This window comes from Leptinotarsa decemlineata, unplaced genomic scaffold, assembly GCF_025532065.1.
Source record: "Leptinotarsa decemlineata unplaced genomic scaffold, Ldec_3_MD MMD2_tig00026354_RagTag_RagTag, whole genome shotgun sequence".
NCBI lineage: Eukaryota > Metazoa > Arthropoda > Insecta > Coleoptera > Chrysomelidae > Leptinotarsa > Leptinotarsa decemlineata.
The window spans coordinates 13,807,785-13,833,748 of NW_027412702.1; the positions used below are offsets into that span (position 1 = coordinate 13,807,785).

At 32.8% G+C, this 25,964-nt stretch overlaps 1 protein-coding gene across 7 annotated transcripts in view; it reads left to right on the forward strand.

Moving 5' to 3' along the window:
* LOC111502848 (uncharacterized) overlaps positions 1 to 25,964 on the forward strand; it is a 243,822-nt gene that overhangs the window by 214,666 nt on the left and 3,192 nt on the right. For 3 of the 7 annotated variants that reach the window (XR_002721799.2, XR_012467879.1, XR_012467877.1), the window contains one exon: positions 8 to 904. The exons of 3 other annotated variants lie outside the window; for them this stretch is intronic. The gene's annotated coding sequence lies outside the window, so the exon portion shown is untranslated. Of the gene's footprint in view, positions 1 to 7; positions 905 to 7,475; positions 9,011 to 25,964 lie in introns of those variants that run through there. One more of the 7 variants, XR_012467881.1, reaches the window with a different exon arrangement.

Here is a 25,964-nt window from a genome sequence, read left to right on the forward strand (position 1 = left end):
ATTTCAGAAACTGAATGATAACCATTGATAGTCAGATGAATTATCCTGTCGTATATCAACGCTTCATCAGATGTCCAAATTTTGGTTGTGAATACCAAGGACTTGAACAATACTCACTTGATCATGGAATGATTTGTCCATTCAGACCTGTTCTTTGTCCACTGAGATTCCATATTTTGTGCACGTGGAGAGGTCCTATGAAATTTATAACAGGACACTGTGTATCGCATCATACTAAGTATGTTTCAATCAGAAATATTGATATTACGGTTCCAAGTTTAGAAAATATTGAATCTTTTGGTGGTGGAACTGTTTTACATCTTGCATTCGACAGAATATTTGGTTTTTCTTTTATGTTTCGCACAAGTGATGAAATGTTCTGCTCAGGTTGCTATTACTTTGGAGAATCAACGGAAGAAGGGCTTTTTCGCTATGAAATAACTTTCATCAGAGGAAATAATAGCACCCTTGTTCCAATTTTTAGTTCTATCTGTTACTCTATGAAATTCAATTCTGATATTTTGGACACGAGTTGCTATTCGGAAGTCTCTTATTCTGATTGGGCTAAGTTCTGTGATGATTCTGGAGCATTGAATATTCAGGTGAAGTTATTTTACAACAGCATGGAACTTTCTACCCGCCTGTGAACCAAGGTGACTGGATATCGGGTTGTGTGCTGAAATCATGAATCATTAAGAATTGTGTTTATTGTTAGTCATCATTTTCAGTTATAGAACATTTTATATGGTTTTCTCGTACACTAAATTTTCCATTAAGCTCTCAATGTGATGAATTATAATAAAAATAATACCAGTGACTGAGTTGCTACTTATAATTTAATCAATGTGTAGAATATTAAGTATTAGTATTTGTTTGTTCCTTTCAATAAATTCGTTCGATACAAGGATTTGGTTAGTCAGTGAAGTAATTAGCAACTCCTTCTCTTGTGTTATTCCTGAAAAAGTGATGCCTCATACGATTCAATAAGCTCTCAATATCAGGTCACAAATCAGATCAAAATTATAATGATGCAGAAGTATTCACTAAAATAAGTGATATTTCAGAAAAGGAGTTTGAAACATACCAATTTTATAAGAATACAACAAATGCCATTCATCACGTGAAGATCGAAATAATTTTTGAAAACTGACATCTTCAATAATTTGAAAACGATGGCTCACTCAACAGGTGCATTCATTTCATCGTAAATAATATAATTTTATATTCAAAGTGCTATTTGAAGAAAATGAATCATAGTTCAGAAATGTCATGCTGCAATGCAGTTTGAACAGTTTGTTTTTTTAATGAGAAACACAAGCGCTAACTGTGAATACAAGCGCTACAAGTGAATAATACTATAATAATAGTACACTGTGAAATTAAATTATGATTACTTCAAGTATCATTGAAATAAAAAAGGAATAATTCAAATATACAAATATAATATAATGTATGATTTCAAATAATTCAACACTCTACATTTGGCAATCAAATTCCAACTACTGTCAAACCTTCAAGTTTGAAATAAAATCAAGATAACAGTGTCCCATAATTGTACTCAAAAAATGTACCATGAAGAAGTTTCAAGGCTGAAGCAATTTATAGTTATTGAGTTTTGTGACTTTTTCACTCGCTCTGATGAGCAACGTGTTTTCTATTTTTTCGGTTTTTTGATAGCATTTTTTCTTTCATTTAAAAAATGTTCATAGAATACAGGCTGATTCACGGTGGATGGCACATTAGACGTTTCTGGTGAACCAGACAACGGATCACTTTGAAAATTTAATGGAGGGCATATTCGGACATTCTCTAGCCAACTAAAATATTTTCGACAATGCTGTGTTGCCGCTTCTATTAGAAAGCAGTAGCAACTTTGATTTTTCAAATGGAACACTTTGTATATAATATTATTTTTGGAATCTCCAACAATTGCCCGACAACTTTTCTTGATATTTCCCTATACCTATCTGTTACCGTTTTCGAAATAAAAATTAATTTCAATTTTTTTCTTCGAAAATCATGACTTCTAAAAATGCCGATATCTTTTAGTTAAGAAGTACTATGATATCGAAATTTGGTTTGAAGTTAGGTGATACTTGGACACTTCCCACACGTCAGCCTAATCTCCGTTACTTCAATACAGGGTGGTAAAAAAATACAGTTTTTTCGTTTGCTTGAAAAAGTTGCTGAAATTTGATTATTTTAAATGGAACACCCTGTATATTATTGAAAATTCGGAAAGCTGCTGAAATTTGCTTTCTTTCTATGTATATCATACCTATACCTAACTAGTCAAGTTTCGGACTTATGAACATTTATTTGTGAAAATGTCCCTTCAGAATGGTATTTCCATTCGGTATTTGGTAAGCAGGCCATGATTACTATTTGACAGTAGCGTTGTGACATTCTCCTAATAATATCGACATTTTCGTCACTTCAGAAGTTGCAAATACCTTCAAAACGATGGAACAAAACTATTCAAACGAAGTTCTTATGAATTTGTTTATTATTTTTGGACAGTGTGACAAAATTATCAGCAGAACATGTAGAAAGTTCAATGAAATGTATCCGAATCTACCGCCAATGAACATCAAGAAATTTATACGAATTCAGAACAATTTCAATGCATTTGGATCAACTTTAAAAGCACCAAGAAACTTGCCTCGACCCGTAACTTTCGAAGACAACCAGATTAATGTCTTAGCATATTTTCACGCATTTCCCGAGTCATCGATAAGAAGTGCTGAAGAAGATTTGGGTATAAAATATTCATCGGTTCAAAGAATCTTGCGAAGACATAAAATGCATGATTATAAATTCACCAAAATTCAAGCAATGAAGCCTCAAGATCCTCAACAGGGAGTAGAATTTTGTGAAATGTTGTTGACACGCATTCAAGAAAATCCACTTTTTTTAAATAAAATTATTTGGACTGATGAATCGAAATTTTCGAGAGAAGGGATTTTCAATAGAAAAAATCGTCATTATTGGTCCAGTGAAAATCCTCACGTCACAAAAGAAGCCGGATTTCAAGAAAAATTTAGTTTTAATGTCTTCTGCATGTTGATGGACAAAAAATTGAGGTACGTGATATACGAAGAGTCATTAACATCCAGAAGCTACCTGAATATTTTGGAGAATACTGTAGACAGTTTCGTGGATAATCTGCCACTCGAAGATTATCGAAACTGTTGGTACCAACTAGACGGAGCTCCTGCACATTGCACAAGAGAAGTGAGCGCAGAACTGGATAGACTATTTGACGATCGGTGGATGAGGCGCTTGGGACCATGGAATTGGCCAGCGAGATCACCCGATCTTAATCCATTAGATTTTTATTTGTGGGGAATGTTTAAAGAAAAAGTTTACAAAATACCCGTGCGTTCGAGAGATGAATTGTTAGAAAGGATTGCCCAAACATTTGAAGATTTGGATCCCAATGAAATCAGATCTGCCACCACGAAAGCAGTCAACACCCGCATTTTAAAGTGCTTGGAAGTGAACGGCCAGCGATTCGAACATATTTTGAAATATTCCACATGATTGTTTTACTTTTTTATAATTATTCATATCAATATTTCCAATTTCAAGTTTCTTGGTGGTTTTTTAAAGTTTATCCAAACATATTGAAATTGTTCTGAATTCGTATAAATTTCTTGAGGTTCATTGGCGGTAGATTCGGATACATTTCATTGAACTTTCTACATGTTCTGCTGATAATTTTGTCACACTGTCCAAAAATAATAAACAAATTCATAAGAACTTCGTTTGAATAGTTTTGTTCCATCGTTTTGAAGGTATTTGCAACTTCTGAAGTGACGAAAATGTCGATATTATTAGGAGAATGTCACAACGCTACTGTCAAATAGTAATCATGGCCTGCTTACCAAATACCGAATGGAAATACCATTCTGAAGGGACATTTTCACAAATAAATGTTGATAAGTCCGAAACTTGACTAGTTAGGTATAGGTATGATATACATAGAAAGAAAGCAAATTTCAGCAGCTTTCCGAATTTTCAATAATATACAGGGTGTTCTATTTAAAATAATCAAATTTCAGCAACTTTTTCAAGCAAACAAAAAAACTGTATTTTTTTACCACCCTGTATTGAAGTAACGGAGATTAGGCTGACGTGTGGGAAGTGTCCAAGTATCACCTAACTCCAAACCAAATTTCGATATCATAGTACTTCTTAACTAAAAGATATCGGCATTTTTAGAAGTCATGATTTTCGAAGAAAAAAATTGAAATTAATTTTTATTTCGACAACGGTAACAGATAGGTATAGGGAAATATCAAGAAAAGTTGTCGGGCAATTGTTGGAGATTCCAAAAATAATATTATATACAGAGTGTTCCATTTGAAAAATCAAAGTTGCTACTGCTTTCTAATAGAAGCGGCAACACCGCATTGTCGAAAATATTTTAGTTGGCTAGAGAATGTCCGAATATGCCCTCCATTAAATTTTCAAAGTGATCCGTTGTCTGGTTCACCAGAAACGTCTAATGTGCCATCCACCGTGAATCAGCCTGTATATATACTCCATAAACTTGAACAGCTCTGAAATATTATCTTTGCCAAATAATTCAGTTATCATTTTGAAACAATAGTGTTTTGTTTTCACATATAGTCAGTGGGTATTCTTGAAGACTGGTCATAAATCAAATTTAAAGGTTGGTAACCTCGTTCACAGGCAGATGGGGCGATGACAAACCTGTTGTTTGTTGTCCGCTTCAGCCTAGTTCGAGGAATGATACTCTGAAGGAATTCGATTTTCAATTATCGGAAATCATCGACTTAATGTTGATGATAGACACCACCTTCCACTGACGAGTATCAGCCCAAAATGGGTCAGCCAGTGTGTTCCAATTATTAAAAATCTACTGCGGCAGTTGTATCGCCAACAGCATACAGTTGTATCACCAACAGCATATGCAGGAATAACTTCAATGAAGAATTCTGCACTGACACCAGTCGGATATAATGCAACGACCTTCGTGGTATTATCCAGGGTACTAGTTGTTTTCTGATGGGTGTCAGTCCATTAACCTACAGTGTAGGGAGTTGAGACTGGCCTGAACGAATTGTTCCTTTAGGTGACTTAATAGTGTTTTGCAATTGAATGAAATATTTGCTATCAGAGATTAGTTTGAAAAAACTTGATTTTCTTAAAAATATCCCACCAATAATTTTTGATGAAGCACTTCAAGGAGTATTCCTAATAATAATATATGTTTGAAGGTGGTTGACAATGTTTCACGGTGCCTTTCATTAGTTCGGACTTCCATTGTCTAGTATGATATAATTTGATTTGAAATCCCTGAAAGAATCTGTAGAACATTGAAAAATAAAGAGGTAACGTGAAAAAATAACAATTATATTAAGCAAAAAAACTAGAATTACAATGAAATAACATACAAGTGACAAACAAAAATCAAAAAAATGAAATATTAACACGAAATGAAAATTAAAAAAATTATTAACAAGAAATGAAAATTGCAAATTGAAAGATTCCAAACCAAGTTAATTCACACGTTCATTTGTTAGTATACACAATCGTCTTCGGGCGAAAACTGGACTAATTCGTGCACGTCGTCTTGATTACATCCAGGTTGGAGCCCAGCTCCCTTACCATTTTAGCTGATTTTTGTCGAAGAAGGACAAATGGCTGGACTTATTCCTCAGAGATCTGACTATTTACAGGTCACTTGAGTGACCTATCCCCTCTTCCCTCTATACGCTTCATCGGTTTTAGCGGAAGCTGACCGTTTGGCGGTAGTTGGTCGTGTTCCGCTTGATTAGAGGTTTCCATATATCGCGTATCTCTACGCTAGCTTGGATAAATGCGTTGTTGGATAACATATACGCGGCTTCTTTGAAATTTCTTCTGAACCAGTGTTCCTCCTTGTGGATGATTTCAGCTTCAGCCCACTTGATGTTATGTTGATGAGTCCAAACATGATCTGCTATTCCGGATTTGCTGGTTTCTCCTCGCTGTGTGTGTTTCTTGTGCTCGGCAATGCGAACTTTCAATGGCCTCTTAGTTTCACCGATGTATTATTCTCCGCACTCGCAGGGTATCCGGTAAATGCATTTCTTGGAATCGTAGTCTACGTTTGGTAGCCTGGTTTTGAATTGGAATCTTTCAATTTGTAATTTTAATTTGTTGTTAATGATTTTTTTAATTTTCATTTCGTGTTATTATTTCATTTTTTTTATTTTATGGTTGTTACTTGTATTTTATTTCATTGTAATTTTAGTTTTTTTTGCTCAATATAATTGTTATCTCTTCAGCTAACCTTTCAATTTTTAATTTTTTACAGATTCTTTCAGGGATTCCAAATCAATTTATATCATACTAGACAATGGAAGTCTGAACTAATGAAATAATAGTATAGCGTTTATTGTCCAACAGAAACAATTTACAAGACAATTTTTGAAGGATAGCAAATACAATATAATCCGAAGTATATAGTTACACTGTTACGACAAATAAAAGATGACATGGATTTGCTTCCCAAATTGCTTATAGATGTGCTCAAGATCTATTTCTTAATTCACTTTTACTGCAGTTGAAAATATCCCACATATTTGACAATTTGTTAGCATTTGAATACATCACATCAGTTGGTGCTTTAGACATAATATTAATTTGAGCTCTTTTGCACTTAAAAGTCAGATTTGATCTAGACTACAATCTCGGCGCATGAAAATCTTTTTGTGACAATAGTACAGGGGAGTCAACTTCATCATTCAATAGCTCATGTGTAAATATTATGGATGCTTCATTTCTGCGTTTTTCTAAAGTTACGAAATCGAATCTGCGTAGTATATGCATGTATTAAGATCCTCTTCCTCTAATATTATCAAGAAGAAAGAAATGTTCAAGAATTTAGAAATATTCAAGAAAAGGTACTTTTTCAAACACCAATCATGTAAAGAGTTAATTTGTTCCTGAAGTATAATGTAGTATAATACAATCATCTAAATCAGAAAGAGAAATATATAATTTTAAGTCATCTGAAAAATGTTAATTTATTACAATATAATGTATCGCAAAGATCTCCAGTGGTTGCAATATAGTTTAGAGAACAAAATCCATTGTATCAACATGATTTTAAAATGTTATTTTTCTAAACAATATCATTGAAACCCAAACAATCCATTTTCTTTAGGAGTATTTTATGTTTTATTTTGTCAAAGGCCTTGGAGAAATCAGTACAATGATAGATTTTCGTGTAAGTGAATATTTTTATCAATTCTGTTCCATATATTACGTTGTGTAGCGTTCATTTAAATGAATAGAGTACATACTGAATGAGAAAAGGTGATTTTCGTGTGATTCAATGTTCTTATGAAAGAAGCTGTTCTGAAAGGATTGTTTCTTCTAGTTTGTAACGAAAAGAAACTTCTGTGCATAATCTACACACCTTTATAAATAATTTACTTTAAATACAATTTTTTTTTCAGAAGTCATCCACATACTTTGCATAAAGATGGAAAAGTAAAAAGCCATATATGTGGCCTCAAAAGTATTTTTGTATTTATAAATCTAATAATAACAATCAGTTTCATTTGAACGATACAACTCGTCATCTTCAATTCATAACTAACTGGGTACACAACTTCACAACGTTTCTACGTTAAGCAGTACCTACTTGTACCTAAGTATCTACATATCTGAATAATGTATAAAAAAAGGATTATCCCACAGGTTGACGAGGTAAAATGAATCTGTATACCTGTCAATGCTTTTGCTTGCTTGATAACGTTTATTCATTATTAGCGTAAGTAATTTACAATGTTTTTTTAATATTGGTTGGGACCCTGCTATTGGCTTATGCCTCTTCAGGGTTTACAGTATTATCATATCAGTGTTAGTATGGGTTAGTATGTATTATCTTAAATATTAGATGAATTATAAATTATAGATTATAAATAATAACAATAAATAGTGAATTCGGTTGTCCTTGTTCTTGGTTGTGGTCGGTGTTCATGGGAGTGTGGATTTGTTTTGGGTCTGAAGTGTCGTTGGTTTCATTTGAGTTCTCAGGGCTTTCCGGGCTGTGATTTTCCGCTATCTGATGGCTAATGGATATTCCTGAAGGATATTCTGGATCTGCTCCGTAGGGTCTTCCATTAACCCCAGGAGTCTGGCTGGGGGGAACGGTAGCCTGTCAATGCTGTATTGCATACACTTATATACTTTGCCACACAAGTTCTCAAGTTCAGATTTCCATTTTCTAATATGATATGAAATGATATGAAATCTCTGAAAGAGTCAATTAAAACAGAATGAATAGATGAAAAAACCCATAATATTAAGCAAACAATCCTGAAATTGAATTACAATGAATTATAGTACAAGAAACAATTGAAAATTGAACATTTGGAAAAAAATGAAGATTTCAAGCCAATTTAGTTCACGACGTTTCGATTGTTAGTATCCACAATCGTCTTCGGTTGATGATGACGATTTATTTGTTTTTAATTTTTCAATTTTCAATTGTTTTTTGTACTTTATTTTACTGTTAGTTCATTTCAGGGTTTTTTTGCTCAATATAGTTGCTGTTTTCAGCTATTCATTACAATTTTATTGATTTTTTCAGGGATTTCAAATTATTTTATTTCATATCAGACAATGGAAGTGTGACCTGATGAAAATCACCGTGAAAGATTATCAACCACCATCAAGAAAATAAAATAAGTTTCACTCATATCGAACAAGTTTCGATATGAGACTTGCAATATTAGATGAAGATACAAATTTAGAGCACAAACAGTATCCATACTATTGAGAAATATCATTGATTGATACATCATAAATTTTAATTTAATGAAGAAGGGTGTACTGAATAGTATTTTCCTTAATTAATATTTCAACACATGAATGATCTTTGGTCAACTTAAGAAGATTATTTGAGTTTTTCGATTCGACAGTCACATCTATACAAGTGAAAATTTTTTGGGAAAGAAAGTTTTTGGCTTTCTACTACTCCATCTAATACAAAAAAAAGGGATGAGAGAATCTTCCAAAGAAAGGAAGGAAGTAATCGATTTGAAACTGTATACATGAATGTGTAGATCATGCAAAGAAGTAACTTTCAGATACAAACTGAAAGAAAGTCCTCCTGAAACAGCTACTTTCATATAAACATTGAATTACACGAAAGAAAATAATTCTTTCGAAACAAATACTTCTATATGAACACTGAATTATACAGAAGATACTTTTCTCTACTCAGTTTGTATTTCAAACATTTGTTGTGGAATAAGAATCAGATATCATTCACATGAGTTCTACTTTGAATGAATGGTAGTAAATTGTACCCACATAGAACACTCACTGGTATACACCGATGTTTCGCCTTAAGACACTTACCCTAAGGCTCTTCAGTACCAAATTGGATAACATTATAGAAAATACACACACTTCATTCATGATTCCTCTTGGCTGGGATTAAATCAAATAGGTGAATGAATGTCATTACGATGTCATCGATGACATAAGCAGATCCGTGACATTCAAAATCGTAATTCATGAATGAAGTGTGTGTATTTTCTATAATGTTATCCAATTTGGTACTGAAGAGCCTTAGGGCAAGTGTCTTAAGGCGGAACATCGGTGTATACCAGTGAGGATGGCAGTGTTCTATGTAAGTGCAATTTGTTACCATTCATTTAAAGTAGAACTCATGTGAATGATATCTGATTTTTATTCCACAACGAATGTTTGAAATACAAACTGAGTAGCGAAAAGTATCTTCTATAAAATTCAGTGTTAATATAGAAGTATTTGTTTCGAAAGAATTTCTTCTTTCGTATAATTCAATGTTTATATGAAAGTAGCTGTTTCAGGAGGACTTTCTTTCAGTTCGTATGTGAAAGTTACTTCTTTGCATGATCTACACATTCACGTATAGAGTTTCAAATTGATTACTTCCTTCCTTTCTTTGGAAGATTCTCTCATCCCTTTTTTTGTATCAGATGGAGTAGTAGAAAGCCAAAAACTTTCTTTCCAAAAAAATTAATCACTCCTAAAAATATAACCCCTTCAATTCAAGTGAAAATTATATTGATATATGACGTTATTTTATTTTGATGTATCAATGTAATCAATATTCCAATACAATTTTTTCATTAATGCAATGACATTTTCAAAGGAATAGAATACAGTTTCTTGTATTCGCTCGACAATGTCCTTATAGGATGAAACTGCAGTAACGATAGTTACGAATACAAGTGGTTTGAAAACATGGGAAGTTTTGTTTCTCATAACGGCTATAGCCGAATTTATTTGGGGTGTGGAGAGGGCAAAACATTGCTATTCCTTCAAAATAACTTGAAAACCATCAATGACATACAAAATATAGTCATAATATGTATTCATTATTGCTTCAGTTATTAGATTCAGCAGAATAACACAAATGCATTTTTTTATTTTTTCATAAACTGCATTTTACTGAAAATAATTGTTTTGATTGAGAACTTACTTTTTGAGTTATTCACGAAAAACCGACTGAAATAGTATGTCTATTCGCTTAGAATTTGTGCACTTTCACTCACGAGTCAATCGAAAAATATTGACTTTGAAAAAACTTCTCGAAACAAAAATTGTTCAGAAATATTCTGTTTATCCATTTCTGTATTTATTTCCAGTGAATATTTTTCACTCACGAGAAGAGGTGACATCCATCCTCAGGGTGGAAGTAAACCTTGATAGGGAATCGGTTTTGAACTAGAGGGTTGGTATAACCTTAATTCAAATTTTTGTGCGAATCGTTGTTGTTTGACAAAATAATATAATATCGCCAAATTTTTCAATTCGGTGACTGGACTGCTATCAGCACTGATGAGGTCTATGGTAAGTCGAAATAATTGATGTTAACGAATATTTTCTGATAAATCTCTAGTTGCGATGTACTTTCCGCATTCCACAATAAATATATTCATTTTTATGTAATTATTTATCAGAGCTTTCGTTTATAATAATTTGGAGTGAAATCCCTCGACCTAAGTATACTTAAAGCATTTGCCCAACAAAATTTCGAAAATTGTGGCGTTGTCTTTGGTGCACTGATACAATCTTTGATTCTATTGCTTATGATGTTGGTATCTATGATTAATGGTAGAGAAACATGTCTTAAAAGAGGTTACCTGTTTGCCGTAAGTCATACTTCCCAACTAGGTGATAGTTAACAGCTCAGGCCGCGAAGAATATAATGGAGAAACAGGTGTGTGATAAAGACTCCACGGTAAGTAGATAACTTTTTCTGATACGTAACCAAATTTTGGGACATTGTTTTATATATCTTTCAATATAGAGAATGTAACGAACTTCATTAAAATAGTATTCCTTATTCAGAATAATGCATGGATGCAATTACTGTAATTACTGTAATTTAAATCGTTAAAAGTACGAAGAGTCGGAAAAATATAATGTGTGTTATAGACCCTATGGTAAGTATATAAGTTTTTTCGTAACTTTTGAAACATGACACCATTCAGTTGTTTTTGGGCAATGAAATTTAATATCGGAAATGAAGAAATTAACAAAAGCCAAAAATTTCGAATGAAACTATGGACTCATGAGAGTTCTTTCTTAGCGATACATCATATGTTGTCTTTTATATTTATAATAGTAGCGTAAGGGTCACTACCTCTTTTGCTTTAGTACCGCCATATTAAATTTGGAGAAAATGGCTTCTACACTGTCATTTCGAATGAAAATGATTTGGGTTAGAAAGAAAGAGAATTGTGAATTTTCCAATTGAAATATTTATTTTGGATCATTTTTATAAGCGGTGCGGTGATGAAATTTCTTTGACTATTTATGCAAAACCTATTTTCGAAAAGTTCATTTTTTCATTTATAGCTACCAAAAAAATTAATACGCCATTGAAAAACATCCTTTAAACATGTACTACAAACTTTCTCGGAGTACCATCCAATGGAATTTTGTGCTCTATATGCTGAAGATTGATATCTTTGTAAATTAAAGACCTTCTCCGCAATCTAGACAATTATGAAGAAATGTGGAATTTTCGTCTAATATTTCGTTCAACAAATTTGCCAATAATCTGTGCGGCAGGTCATGTTTTATAACAATACTTTCCATGTTATTTGCAGTATTTGTTTCATTCTTAGGTTGGGTTCTCTTCATTAAACTTTTTTTTTCAGACAGTAGATCTGCATCCTTGTTCAAATGCATCTGTTAGCGACAAACGCCACTGCAGGTACAAACACTTTGGTTGCACTTATGAAGAGTATGGCGAAAACTCTACTGACCATCACACAGTTTGTTCTTTCAGGCCCACGAAATGTCCATTCCATTATTCTCTTCGTTGTACTTGGAGTGGTCGCATGAACGAAACAATTATTCATTGCTTCAAGAACCACTGGTATAGCATTGCCTCACATAAAAAAACTATTGTCTTAGATTGGTTCGATTGTGAGGAGTCTGTTGTCAGGAGTACCCACATATGTCATGCATTTGGTAGATTATTTCGATATGCTGCAATGTTTATTCCAGGGACAAATAGGTATCGATGTAGTTGCTATTATTTCGGCGAACCTGCGGAATATGCTCGTTTTCGGTTTGAGGTATCTTTCTATCATGGAGAAGGCGATACGAGTCCAGAACCAAAATTCAGTAATATTTGTTTTCCAATAAAAAAAAGTACATGTCATATTGATAAGTCGTCCTCCATAGATATTGATTATTCTGGATGGGAAGAATTTTGTTTTGAGGATGGAACATTGCATCATGACCTGGAAATAATTGATAACAAATTGGATGTCAATGAACATTTTCTGTCGCGTCGAAATAGTCTATAATTAAGGTGAATTAAAATTTCAGTTCAGTCTTTTTTTTGTATTAAACAAGTTAATTAATAAAATTCATATGCTGCATATTTTTTTGTCGAATAATCGTTGATTACTTCCTATCTTCAGTGCAAAATCATTCAAACCTCTCCCTTTATCAGTTCGTTTATATTTGAGGAATTTCATTAACATACAGCGTGACTCACGGTCGTCGATGGTAGGTTAGACGTTTCTGGAAAACGCAAAGCATGATTTTTTTGAAAATTTCACCTCTCACATTTCCTTACCTGTTCTATCGATCTAAAATATTTTCAGCATTGCGGCGTTGCCACTTCCATCAAAAAGTCCTAGCAACTTTATTTTTTTAAACGGAACACCCCCGTATATTATTACATTTTTGGAATCGCTCTGGTATTTTAATAATGTTTTGTTAATAATGTCCTATACCTATCTCTATCTGTTTTCGAGATAAAAAATAAATTGTGCTGAATATGATCCAAAACATAGCCTTAATTGAAATTAATTACATCAATCAGTACTCTCAATTCATGAAAAGTTGATATTTTGATGATAGTTTGGACAACTCGAAATATTCAAATAATACCAAGAAATCGACTCCATATCATACAGGGCGTGCTAAAATTACTATTATTTCCATTGTGCACAGTAGTCAAAAGTTCATTTTCTCAAATGAAACTCCCTGTATATTACTCGGTAAATGGAAAGATGATGAAAAATGCTTCAAGATGATATATCATGTCCCTATACCTAAATCGTCAAGTTTTCTCAATAAAGTCGCTTCTTCTAGAAACATTATTTTTTTTAGAATTTGGATTTAGGTAGCAGTGGAATTATCAAGCTTATAGCAGTTCGGTTACTTTTATAAGTAATTTACAAAGAGTTATCGACGGTGTTTCGAATCATCTTCCAAAATGAATGCAAATATCGATTATTCAAACGAAGTTCTTATGAAATTATTTATTATACACATGAATAAAGTGATCAAATCATTGTCAGAACGTGTACAAATATCAACCAAATGTATCCTGAATTAACACCAATGAACGAGAGGAAGTTTGTAAGGTTACAAAATAATTTCCTTAACTATGGCTCAGTTTCCAGGGAACAACTGTGCCAAAAATCAGTCATTTCTAGGTAAAAAGATTTTGTGGGCTAAAACATGTGAAAGTACAGACAATAACAGAATAGGATGATTCAAAATAACAAAATTGTAAAGAAAATATCACATTTTCACAATAAATGTTGAAAATGTTGTCCATTACATTCCAAAAACTTTAAAAAGTTTTTTTGTACGCGACTTGTGGTTACTTTTTCAATTTCCTGAGGATCCAGATCTTCAATACTCCGCACTATTCGCCGTCGCAATTCTTCTTTGGTAGGCACTGCAGTACTGTATACCCTTTCTTTAAAAACACCCCATAAAAAAAGTAAAGTGGCGTGAGATCGGGTGATCTCGGTGGCTAATCCCACGGCTCTAAACGCCTAAACCAACGATCGTCGAAGAGATCGTCAAGTTTTCTGGAAACTTCCTGGGTGGAATGAGCTGGCGCTCCGTCCAGTCGAAACCACAAATTCCTATATTTCTCTGAAGGGAAATTTTCAAAAAAATCGATTACAGTCGTCCTTAATATTTGAATATATCACTCTGCATTCAGTGTGTCTTCATAAATAAGAAAGCTAATTTTATTGTTCTTCAGAATACAGAAAACATTCAGGTCAAATTTTTCTTGAAAACCCATTTCTTTTGTAACATGAGGATTATGATCAGCCCAAAAATGTTTATTCCTTCTATTGAAAATACCATCCCTCGTAAATTTTGATTCGTCGCCCTAAATTATTTTTGACAAAAATTCCCGATCTTCCTGTGTATGAATCAAAAGGGATTCACAAAAATGGATTCTACGTTCGAAGTCTTCTGCTTTTAGAACTTGCACTTTGGTAAATTTATACGGATGCATTCCGTGATTTTTCAAAATTCGTTGTACTGAAGCATGTGATACACCTAAATCTTTTTCTGCACTGCGAATGAAAGCTTCTGGATATGCATAAAAATATACCAGAACGTTAACAGTATTGTCCTCATTTGAAGTAACAGGTCTTGGTAATGTTGAAGGCGCTTTTAACATTTAGCCATAGTTAAGGAAATTATTTTTTAATCTTACGAACTTCCTCTCATTCATTGGTGTTAATTCAGGATACATTTGGTTGGATTTTCTACAAATTCTGGCAATGATTTGATCACACTGTCCGTGTATAATAAATAATTTCATAAGAACTTCGTTTGAATAATCAATATTTGCATTCATTTTTGGTGATTTTTTGAAACACCGTCAATAACCATTTATCAATTACTTATAAAAGTCACCAAACTGTCATAAGCTTGATATTTCCACGGCTACCTAGAAATCAAATTCTTTAAAAATTATTTTTTGTACAACTGTTATTGAGAATCCCTTCAATAGAAACACTTCAATCAGAACACCTACCAAAAAATCATTTAGAAAAGTTCACACATGCAGTTCGTGCTATTGGTAATATTAACTCCCTGTGAAGTTACTGACGATGACGAAGTAGTATTCAGTCCAACTGTAGAAAGTCCTTCATGACTAACCAATAATCCTCCTCAAAATAACGTGAGTTGGCGTATGTAGTTGTAACATATGCCTTGTAATCCAAAAATCGTGTGTTCAAATCCCATTGACCCTATAATTTTTTTTATCAGCAGTAACGTTATACAAAAAAATTTGTATGATACATTTGTTAAAAGTAATTTTATTTTGCTCGTGAGTTTGCTCCACTTGCTGACGCTCGTTTTGCAATAATCCCCGCTCACAAAATAAAATGCCACTTTCAACACTTGTAGGTAAAACGTGAATAACAATTTTTCCACAAAAACGGCTTTATTAAAAAAACTTGACGTTTTTGACATGATATATCATCTTGAAGCATTTTCCATCATCTTTCAATTTATCGAGTAATATACAGGGGGTTTCATTTGAAAAAATGAACTTTCGACTACTTTTATGCACAATGGAAATAATAGTAATTTTAGCACGCCCTGTATGATATGGAGTCGATTTCTTGGTGGCATTTGAATGTTTCGAGTTTGTCCAAACTATCATCAAAATATCAACTTTTCATGAATTCTGTTTAAAAATCTGTTTAAAATCTATTTTTCCGTTAACCAGCTGTCGCACCCCTACGAACGACAACCCTCAGAAGTCGAAACTTGTGCGAGCTAAGGATAAACGAGGTCTTACCTTTGAGGTGTGATTCCTAACATGGATTGAGAGTACTGATGTACTTAATTTCAATTAAGGCTATGTTTTGTACCATATTTAGCACAATTTATTTTTTATCTCGAAAACAGAAGGAGATAGATATAGGACATTATCAACAAAAAAGTATTAAAATACTAGAGCGATTCCAAAAATGTATTAATATACGGGGTGTTCTATTTAAAATAATATAATTGCTAGGACTTTTTGATTGAAGTGGCAACGCCGCAGTGCTGAAAACATTTTAGATTGATAGAACAGGTAATAAAATGTGAGAGGTGAAATTTTCAGAAAAATCATGCTTTGCGTTTTCCAGAAACGTATAACCTACCATCGACCGTGAGTCACGCTGTATAACAAATGATTGTTTTGAATGTGACCAAAGTTGTGTTAATTTGGTACCTTGGAATTTGGGCAAAAATTCAGTCAGAATATTCTTAAATATTATAACTCATATGCTCACTCACCAAACCATTTCTCATTTACTGTCATTTCTAACGATGTCGATACAATGAGTTGTATGTTTATATATTTTATGAATTTTTTTCTTGAAGCTTCGGCGAGTTCAAAGGCCAAAAAAACCAATACAAAGGAATAATGCCGCTACGAATTATTCCACGTGGACTGAAGAATTGGCAGTTTGTATTGGATAATTTTTACTAACCGAGTTTTATGATTGGCTGAAGAGTCATAAAATTAAATTTGAAGTCATGTTACGGTAACCAATAGAATGTGAGGATGGTTAGAAGAGTCGTGTTCTCAATGTTCAGTTCAGGAACTGATCGCGATTTGAGTGTTAAAATTCGATATTGGTGAAGTTATAATTACTTGAAATTTTTGTTATTTGTTTTAAATGTGGCGTCCTTGGACAAGTATTAATAGTAATAACGAGTGTAATAACGCAGACTTTTTTCTGTGTAGTTATTCCAATAGCGATGGTGAACAATGCGAAAAAGAGATACCAGTGAATAAGATTCGGATGCATTATTTGAATATTGAAACACAGAGAGTATGTTTCAATGTATATAAGAATCTACATATCAAGTTTGGTTTCGAACAAACTATTACAAGCAACATCAGATTTGACCGAAATTCCTTTCTCAACTGTACGTAAAATAGTCGAAAGCAAACCTTATGAACGCTAGACGCGATTTGATGCGGTATTACCAAAACATTTAGATGTTCATCTAATAAAATCATAAAAAAAACAATATACGTCTGTTACAAAAGCAATGAGATTCCTACAATTGAAATCATAAGGAAGAAATTGAATACTTCCGGCCATTACGTGAGATGCTGTGACAAAACTCTTCAGAATTGGATAAAGAAACTGGGATTTAGATTTGAAATAATAAACAAACGTCAAACAGTTATGGAAAGCAGAAGAATAGTGGAATTACGTAACAAATACTTAGAACAAATAACTAAATATAGGCAAGAACAACGGTAAATTTTCTATTTGGACGAAACTTCGTATGACACTCAGGACACCGTTACGAAAGGGTGGACTGATGGTTCGATAATGTGTACGCCTAACATGCCTGCAAACAAAGGATCGCGATTAATCATTGTGCATTGCGAAGGAAGTGAAGGATGGGTTTCAAATTCATTGAAATTATGTGGAAAAAACTTGAGTACTGCAATGTTGACTATCATAAGAACATGGAAGCTAATATTTTTGAGGAATGGTTTGAAAACACGTTGATCCCAAATTCGGATGCGAATAGTGTAATATTTCTTGACGACGCTTCCTATCATTCGCGACAGCTCATCAAAGTACCGAATAAAAATTCGAGGAAAGCCTTCCCCCTATTTTTCTGTTTTCAATCCCATTGAGTTGATTTGGAGAAAATTGAAACAAAGCATCAGGCGTAAAAATAATTTTCCAAAATTTGATAAGAAGGTGATAGATATAGTTAAAAAAAGAAGTATCTAATATTAGCGAAGAAGACTGGCAGAAAAGGATTAAAGAAGTAATTTCAGTTGAAAGTTGAGATTGGACACTTGTGTTTGAGGGGTTGTGTTGTGGTTTGTTGTAGAATTTGTGCACCATTTTATTAATTATGGCAATAATCAATTGGAGGGGTAGTGTTTTTTTGTAGGATAATTCTAACTTTTATCAAACATTCATTTCTTTGGGTTGGGCTGCTGAGATATATTGCTCTATCGGCTATTCCTATTATTACACATTTTTTTCGTTTAAGGGAGTGATTTGAATCATATTTAAGATATCTGCCTGACCATGTTTGTTTTGTGTTATTTTTATGTTATTTCTGATAAGTGTTATGTCTTTAAAGTACTTTTTTTTTCAATTTCTACATATCTTTTGAAAATTTAGATTTTGTACGACATTTTCTTCTAAGGTTTAGATGACGAAAACTGATTTACATTAAAATAAACCAAAACACAATGAATGAAAGACGGGATTTGAGTCAAATTTACCATACAATCCACATTCTATACAATAACACCCACCTCCCCCAAACAAAGCCTAATACACAATAAAGAGAAAATTAAATGGACATGCGCACACAAACTGATATTTGAATAAATCAAATCCCAACACATAAATACGTCATTTCCGTCCTCATCTCCCTCAATCACCGAAACGACACACACAGAAGATCCCTCCACCTGCCATTTTCAAGAAAACAACCCTCATTCCAATCTCTCAAAAAAAACATCAAAAACATTGAAAATATGACCAGAACTTTCACTATCAATCACTCACTCTGGAACAAGAAGAACAACAGCACATTAATATTATTCACATTTTGAAAAGTTATCAATAATTTTAAGCAAGGTACGTACGAAACAAAATATAAACATTCAACAAATGTACCAATTTGAAGGAAATGCAATAGAAATAAAAATTGTATTCTATTTCAGGAAACTAGTCAAATATCCAATGTGTTACAACAATATTTTTAAATAAACAATTAAAAAAGCCCTTAATCAGGGGCGAAACGTCTTGATACATAAATAAAAGAAAACTTTCCATTTTCCAAGATAATTCAAAACCCAAGAACCACGAAACAACTATACCAAACAGTATTTAAGAACCTACTCAAACCATATATATATAGGTATATATATTTAGTTATCTGTGAAATACTGTTCAATTGATTTTGTCAAACTATTTGACTATATTTAGTTTGTGAAACGATTTTACCACTGATCAAATGAAGGCAAATACACGAGATATTTTGCAGTATGAAAATCTAAAAAGACCGAGAACTGAAATCCACGTGAATAAAGTCACGGGCAACAAACAATACAGCGTAGAGCAGAAGTCTTGAGATTGTTCGAGAAGCTGTCAATACACATGAATAATTCTCTATTTACTCGATACTTACGGTTAATTTTCAAGAAGCAATCAATTCTTGTAATCATGAGAGTTCATACTAATTGTTCATTTTTGTCTGTCAGCTGTGTTTCAATGTGACAGGTACTTAACGGAGTGAAGCATTCAACGTTTAAATGAATAACTTATTAGTTGGAATGAGTTGATAAAAATCAATATTTCTAATGAGTCAATTAACTATACATCACCTTATTGACATAATATTTATTAGAAATATTAGGTATAACAATGAGAATCGAGAACTTCATTCAATTGCCAGAATTCAAATGTCCAAGCCTAAACGATTTATAACAAATAGCAAAATTACAGTAATAAGAAAAAAGCTATAAGAAATTGATAACTGAAGCAACGGTTAACGGAAAAAAATGTTTTAACAGATTTTTTCTGAGTTTATTATTTTCAAAATTTTGTTTTCAAACGCTTTCGTAGATGTATAATAATTGCAAGTAAAATCCCTCGACTTAGGAATACTCAAGTCATTTGCCCAGCAAAATTTCGAAAATTATGGCTTTGCCTTTGGTGCACAGATATAATCTTCAATTTTATTGCTGTACCTGATGTTTTGAAGTTGGTATCAATGATTGAAGGTAGAGAAACATGTCTTTAAAAGAGGTTTCCTGTTTGCCATAAGTCATAATTCAGTCTAGGTGATAGTCGACAGATCATTCACGAAGAATATAATGGACGAACATTTGTGTGATATAGACTCCACGGTAAGAATATTAACGTTTTTTGTAATCAACACGATTTTAAGACATGACACCATTCAGTTGATTTTGTGCTAAAAAATTCGATACTCTATATGAAGACATATTTCATTGACGATATTTCCATTGGAAAAAGAATTGAAAATCTATACCGGTTTAACTAGAAATGAGCACAAGTCAGAAATTTCGAATAAAACTATGTATATTTCTCAGACCAGTTGACAGGAAAGTTCGGAAAGTCTCGCGGTAACAGTGCCTGTACTCGAAATACCGTCATATGATCAACATTTAGCTGGAAAGCAATCTTTCTAGTACTGGTAGTAGGTTGTCATTCAATCAAATTAAGTAGGTACTGCTTCCTCAGGCTGTGGTGTTCGTACTTCTCGATGGCGACCACAATCCTGCGTTCTTTTGTTGAATGAACCATATTCTCGTAATCGTTGATGAAATCGAGCAAATATTCTATGTGAAGGATGCTGCCGTTGAGGATACATTTCAGCATATATTCTAGAAACTTCTAACCCATTCCCCTGCGACAGACCGTAAACGTAATGCATATCAGCCATTTCCTCATTTGTGTATGCCATTTAAATAACAAATTGAACAAATTAAAGTAACAAATTAAGAACAAAACAACAACACACAATTAGTATTAATTCAATTCCGAAAATTCACAAACTGACAGCGTCATACCAATTTAATTGTCACTATCGCTAACAGCGACCTACTAGATAGATTAGTTTCGTATTTTCGCATTTATGACGATGTGTCTCTGTAGTTGTTCGTAAAATAATTTTTTGCTGCGAACTGGTTTATTTTGGGCAAAAAACTCAAGAAACATTCTTTGTTTAGAATGAAACAGGCTATCGGAACTAAATTTTTAAATGGTAAACAAATAATAATACAAAAAATTACATTGGAAATAATTTTTAGGGGTTGCGTTTTACACCCCTTACAACCATGGGGTAAACCAAATAAATTTCTGGCTGTCTTTTTGGTAGTTTCAATATTGTTACTTTTTTAGTGCTTGTGAAAAAAATTGTTATACAAATTTTATGTACCCCCTAAGGGGCTGTATCTTAAAAAGGGATGCTCCAATGAAATTTCTTTATATGAAAGGTCCTATCTTTTTTTCGATGAGGAATCACCTCCTCAAATGTTTTACACTCATTTAGTTACACCCTGTATTGAATAATTGATTTTTTAATGATGGTGGATTTCATAACGAAACATTCATTATTGATATTTATAATTGAAAATCTTAATAATATATTGCAATAGATTCATGAGTTCACTAGAAATTAAGCCACATCGAAATTTTTTCATGTACCTATATTTCAATTATATATTTTTTATAAATATTCCAGTACCCAACAATCATCACAGAGGCCACAAAATATGATTATTAATGTTTCACATCTGCCAGGCGTCCCGTGACGGCTCTTTCAGAAATAATGTCGAAAAACTCAAAAACTGAATTCCACGAGGATGAAGTGTCGGGCACCATCAATTTTTCAATATTTCTCATTATCTTATCAATACATTACAGTTCGGAAATTTAGTTTAGGAATCTTCTTGAAATATCAACCAAATTACTTCAGCCTGTCATGCACCCAAATGGAAAATATATGTTGTAATACGATAACCGCAAAATATGTCCATCTATCTAACGGTTTATTCATTTCAATAATCTGGAAAGCATAGCCGTGATTTAAAGCAACATTTTGATTTGGCACTGCGAATACGATTCAATTAAAATCAATTAGCTTTTAGCGTTCTTGCCAACAATCGAAGCAATCCATATATCACGTTTATTTATGGCATCATTCTGATATTTAAATGGATACTATTAGCAGATGCATTAACTATAGTAGGGGAGCCTAAGACGGGATTTTGGGATTTACTCGAGCACGACAAATGAACAAAGGGCAATACTTTGCATCTTGAGCCCACAATATAGATTCGGACAAGTAGGGCAGCCCGTCAGATTTATACAAAAATATTCGAGTACATCAGATTAAGGTATGGTGGCTTGATTTCGAGGTAACAAAGTATATTTATGAAATTCTGACTATTTGAGCGTGCCGTAGGGGCATAGAGGAGTCACAAAGCTGCAAATTGAACATTATCTTGACAGTCTCGGGCGTTTCATTTCAGAGGAAATAATGTGAGATATACGAAAATAATATAATCTGCCGATTTCCGCAAGCCGAAGTAATCAAAATTGTCGCGCCCGAGTAAATCCCAAACAAACTGCCCTCTTGGGCTCCCCTACTAATAGGCTGAATGTGAATTTTCATTTTGAAATGGGTCTCTCAAAATTGTTCGGTCACCATATTCTTTTATATTTTTGTTTAATATTCGATATACATTATTGGTTACATGATTTTTTATGGTGACTGAAGATAAGTAAAACAATATCAAACTTTCATAAGAGAGGTCTACCGTACTTTCATTATAATTTATCAGTCACCCTATCATCTCATTATTTATTAGATAATTATTGAATTCATCTGTCCATTAATCACGGTAGGGGTATCATATCACAAGGGTAGTGGTGTATAGCGAGGAAAGCACATGCATTTTTTTTATAAGAGTTGTAAGTTGTTACTGTTACTTATGAACGACGTTTATCGGATAACAGGTATCATAAAGTGACGTCACGGAAATCTCCTTAATTGATTACCTAAAGTGTCTTTGTCTACCTTTGTCCACAGTACCTTCATGTGTCACATTAAATCGATAAAATCAGCCAAATAATGAAACAGTAACGATAACAGTATTTTCCCAATCTCGATGAGAGAATTTATCTAGTTGAAGTTGGGATGATTCTACAAGGTTACATGGCTAACGTACTGCGAATAGTCATGATGCTTCCTAGGTGGGAGTTATTAACATGGCCTACTAAGGACACGAGGCTAATGACCAATGTAGTCGATGCCGATAACACCAAGAATAAATAACAGTATTTGAAAAAAAAAATTTGCAGGGCACTTAAATAAAAGCTTGTTTTAAAATTTTTTTTATCATAATTTTTTTGTTTACCTACGTCACGTTAAAATTTGCGTTTGGTGAATAGGAACCAAACCCCTTTTGTATTGAGAATATGCAGACAACATAAACTCACATTTCATTTTCTCATAAACTACACTCTACTGACATTGATTTTTTTATTGAATATTTACTTTTTGAGTTATTTGCGGGAAACCGTCTGAAAAAGTATGTTAATTGGTTAAAACATTGTAAACTTTTACTGGCAAGTGAATCGAGAAATATTAACTTGCGATGCACTTCCTCTTGAAGATTTTGAGGAAGATTAAACTTCCTCGTCAGTTTGAAGGTGGTTGACAATGTTTCGTGGTGTATTTCATCAGTTCGGACTTCCATTGGCTAATATAATATAAACTGATTTGAAAACCCTGAAAACAATTAAAAAAAGTAAAAAGGTTAACCGAAAATAAAAATTGTATTAAACAAAAAGCTGAAATTACAAAAAAAACATACAAGCAACAACCAAACAAATGAAAAATTGACATAATAATAAAAGCTGAAAAATAAAATTTAAAAAATATCACTGACAAAAAATTAAACATGAAAAATTAAAAGATATCAAACCAAGTAATGTCACGACGTTTCGATTGTTAGTATTCACAATCGTCTTCGGGTTATCACCCGAATACTAATCTCATTTTTTGTTAATAATATTTTTCAATTTTAATTTTTCAGCTTTTATTATTATTTCAATTTTCCATTTGTATAGTTATTACTTGTATGTTATTTTTTCGAAATTTCAGTTTTTTGTTCAATAAAATTGTTATTTTCGGTTAACCTTTTAACTTTTTTGAATTTTTTCAGGGTTTTCAAATCAATTTATATTTTATTAGACGATGGAAGTCCGAACTGATGAAATACATTAAACTTCCTCCTGAAGACGATCACTTGATGATCAAAACACGTTGTTGAAATAACGGTTTGGTGTTGGGAAAAACTCCAGCAATATTCGAAAAATATTGATTCCAAAACAAATTTGTCAAATAAAAAAATATTTAGGTTTACTCAGTTCATCCATTCTTGGATTTATTTTCAGTGAAACATCTTTCACTCGCGAGAAGAGGTGACATCGATTCCCAAGATGGTAGAAATCTTTGATATACAATAAATTTTGAAGTAGAGGGTTATTAAACCCGATTTCAAATTTTTGTGCAAATCGTTGCTTGTTGACCAAATTATATATTATCGCCAATTAATTCAAAACTCGTGTGTGCGTTTAATATGTGGGTTACGAGGACGGGAACATGTGTCAACTCATCTTTTTAAACTTGGTTAGCTACCAATCGATAAAAGCAGGATTTTACATTTCTACAGCCTTTATCATAAAATGCTTGCAATGTAGAATCCTTCATATTTGTATAATAAGGTGGAATTCAAACTTGACAATCACAATGTCATTGTACATTATAAAACTAATTTTTCTATCCAGAAACATAAAACCTCATTTTCGTATAATATAGCCATCCTTTACAATGCTATCCCCATTGAAATGAAATATATGTCAATTCATTCTTTTCAAAAAAAAGTGAGACAGATTCTAGCTGATGTTTAAACCTTAATTTTTCTCAAATGATTTATTACTGTGCTGATATCATCAATGTAATTCAGAACAATATAATTATCATTACCTTTGTGTCTCCAAATGTATTTGCAGGTGCCACATTAAACATATTATTAGTTGTTTTTCCTTCTTTTTTTTATTATTTAACTGTCTAGGGATTTATTTCTATAGAGCTTTTCAACCTGAAGTAGAAATATAAGATGTGCTTATCAAAACCATGTGTTGGAATTGATTTATAGGTTGAGTGGGAGAGCACTGCTTCTCAACTTCTGCTGAGAAAGCACAAACTCTGCTTTTTATCAGCCATGTACACTCTGTTTTTTTTTTCGTTTTCACCTTATCATGTGTATTTATATGTATATATTTGTGATTTTCTGGCAATTAAATCGATTATTATTATTATTAATTTTTGAATTCAGTGATTGGACTACTCCAGCACTGATTAGGTGCGTTGTCTTCAAGCTCTGGTTCCATCTTTTGATGTACTTTTAGTATTCCACAACAAATATTTTCATTTTTTGTTATTATATATCAGAGCTCATGACAGCGTTACCGATATCAATGTGTTAGGTTATTTAAATTTTCGGAATTCAATAATTTTTATTTAATTTATTATTTTCGAAATTTTTCTTCTGTGTATGGAATCCCTCGACCAAAGTATCCTCAAGTCAAGCAAAATTTTGAAAGTTATGGCTTTACCTTTGGTTCACAGATACAATCTTAGATTATATTGCTGTACCTGTTGTTCCTTGAATTGACTTCGTCAAATTACATAGTTATGTTATGAGGTTGGTATCTATGGTTGATGGTAGGAAAACATGTCCTTGGAAGAGGTTCCCTGTTTGCCGTAAGTCATACTTCCCAACTAGGTGATAGTTAACAGCTCAGGCCACGAAGAATATAATGGACGAACATCTGTGTGATAAAGATTCTACGGTTCAGAAATATTCTGTTTATCCATTTCTGTATTTATTTTCATTGAATATTTTTCACTCACGAGAAGAGGTGGCATCCATCCCCAGGGTGAAAGTGAAACTTGATAGGGAATCAATTTTGAACTAGAGGGTTGGTATAACCTCAATTCAAATTATTGTGCAAATCGTTGTTGTTTGACAAAATAACATAATATCGCCAAATTTTTCAATTCGGTGA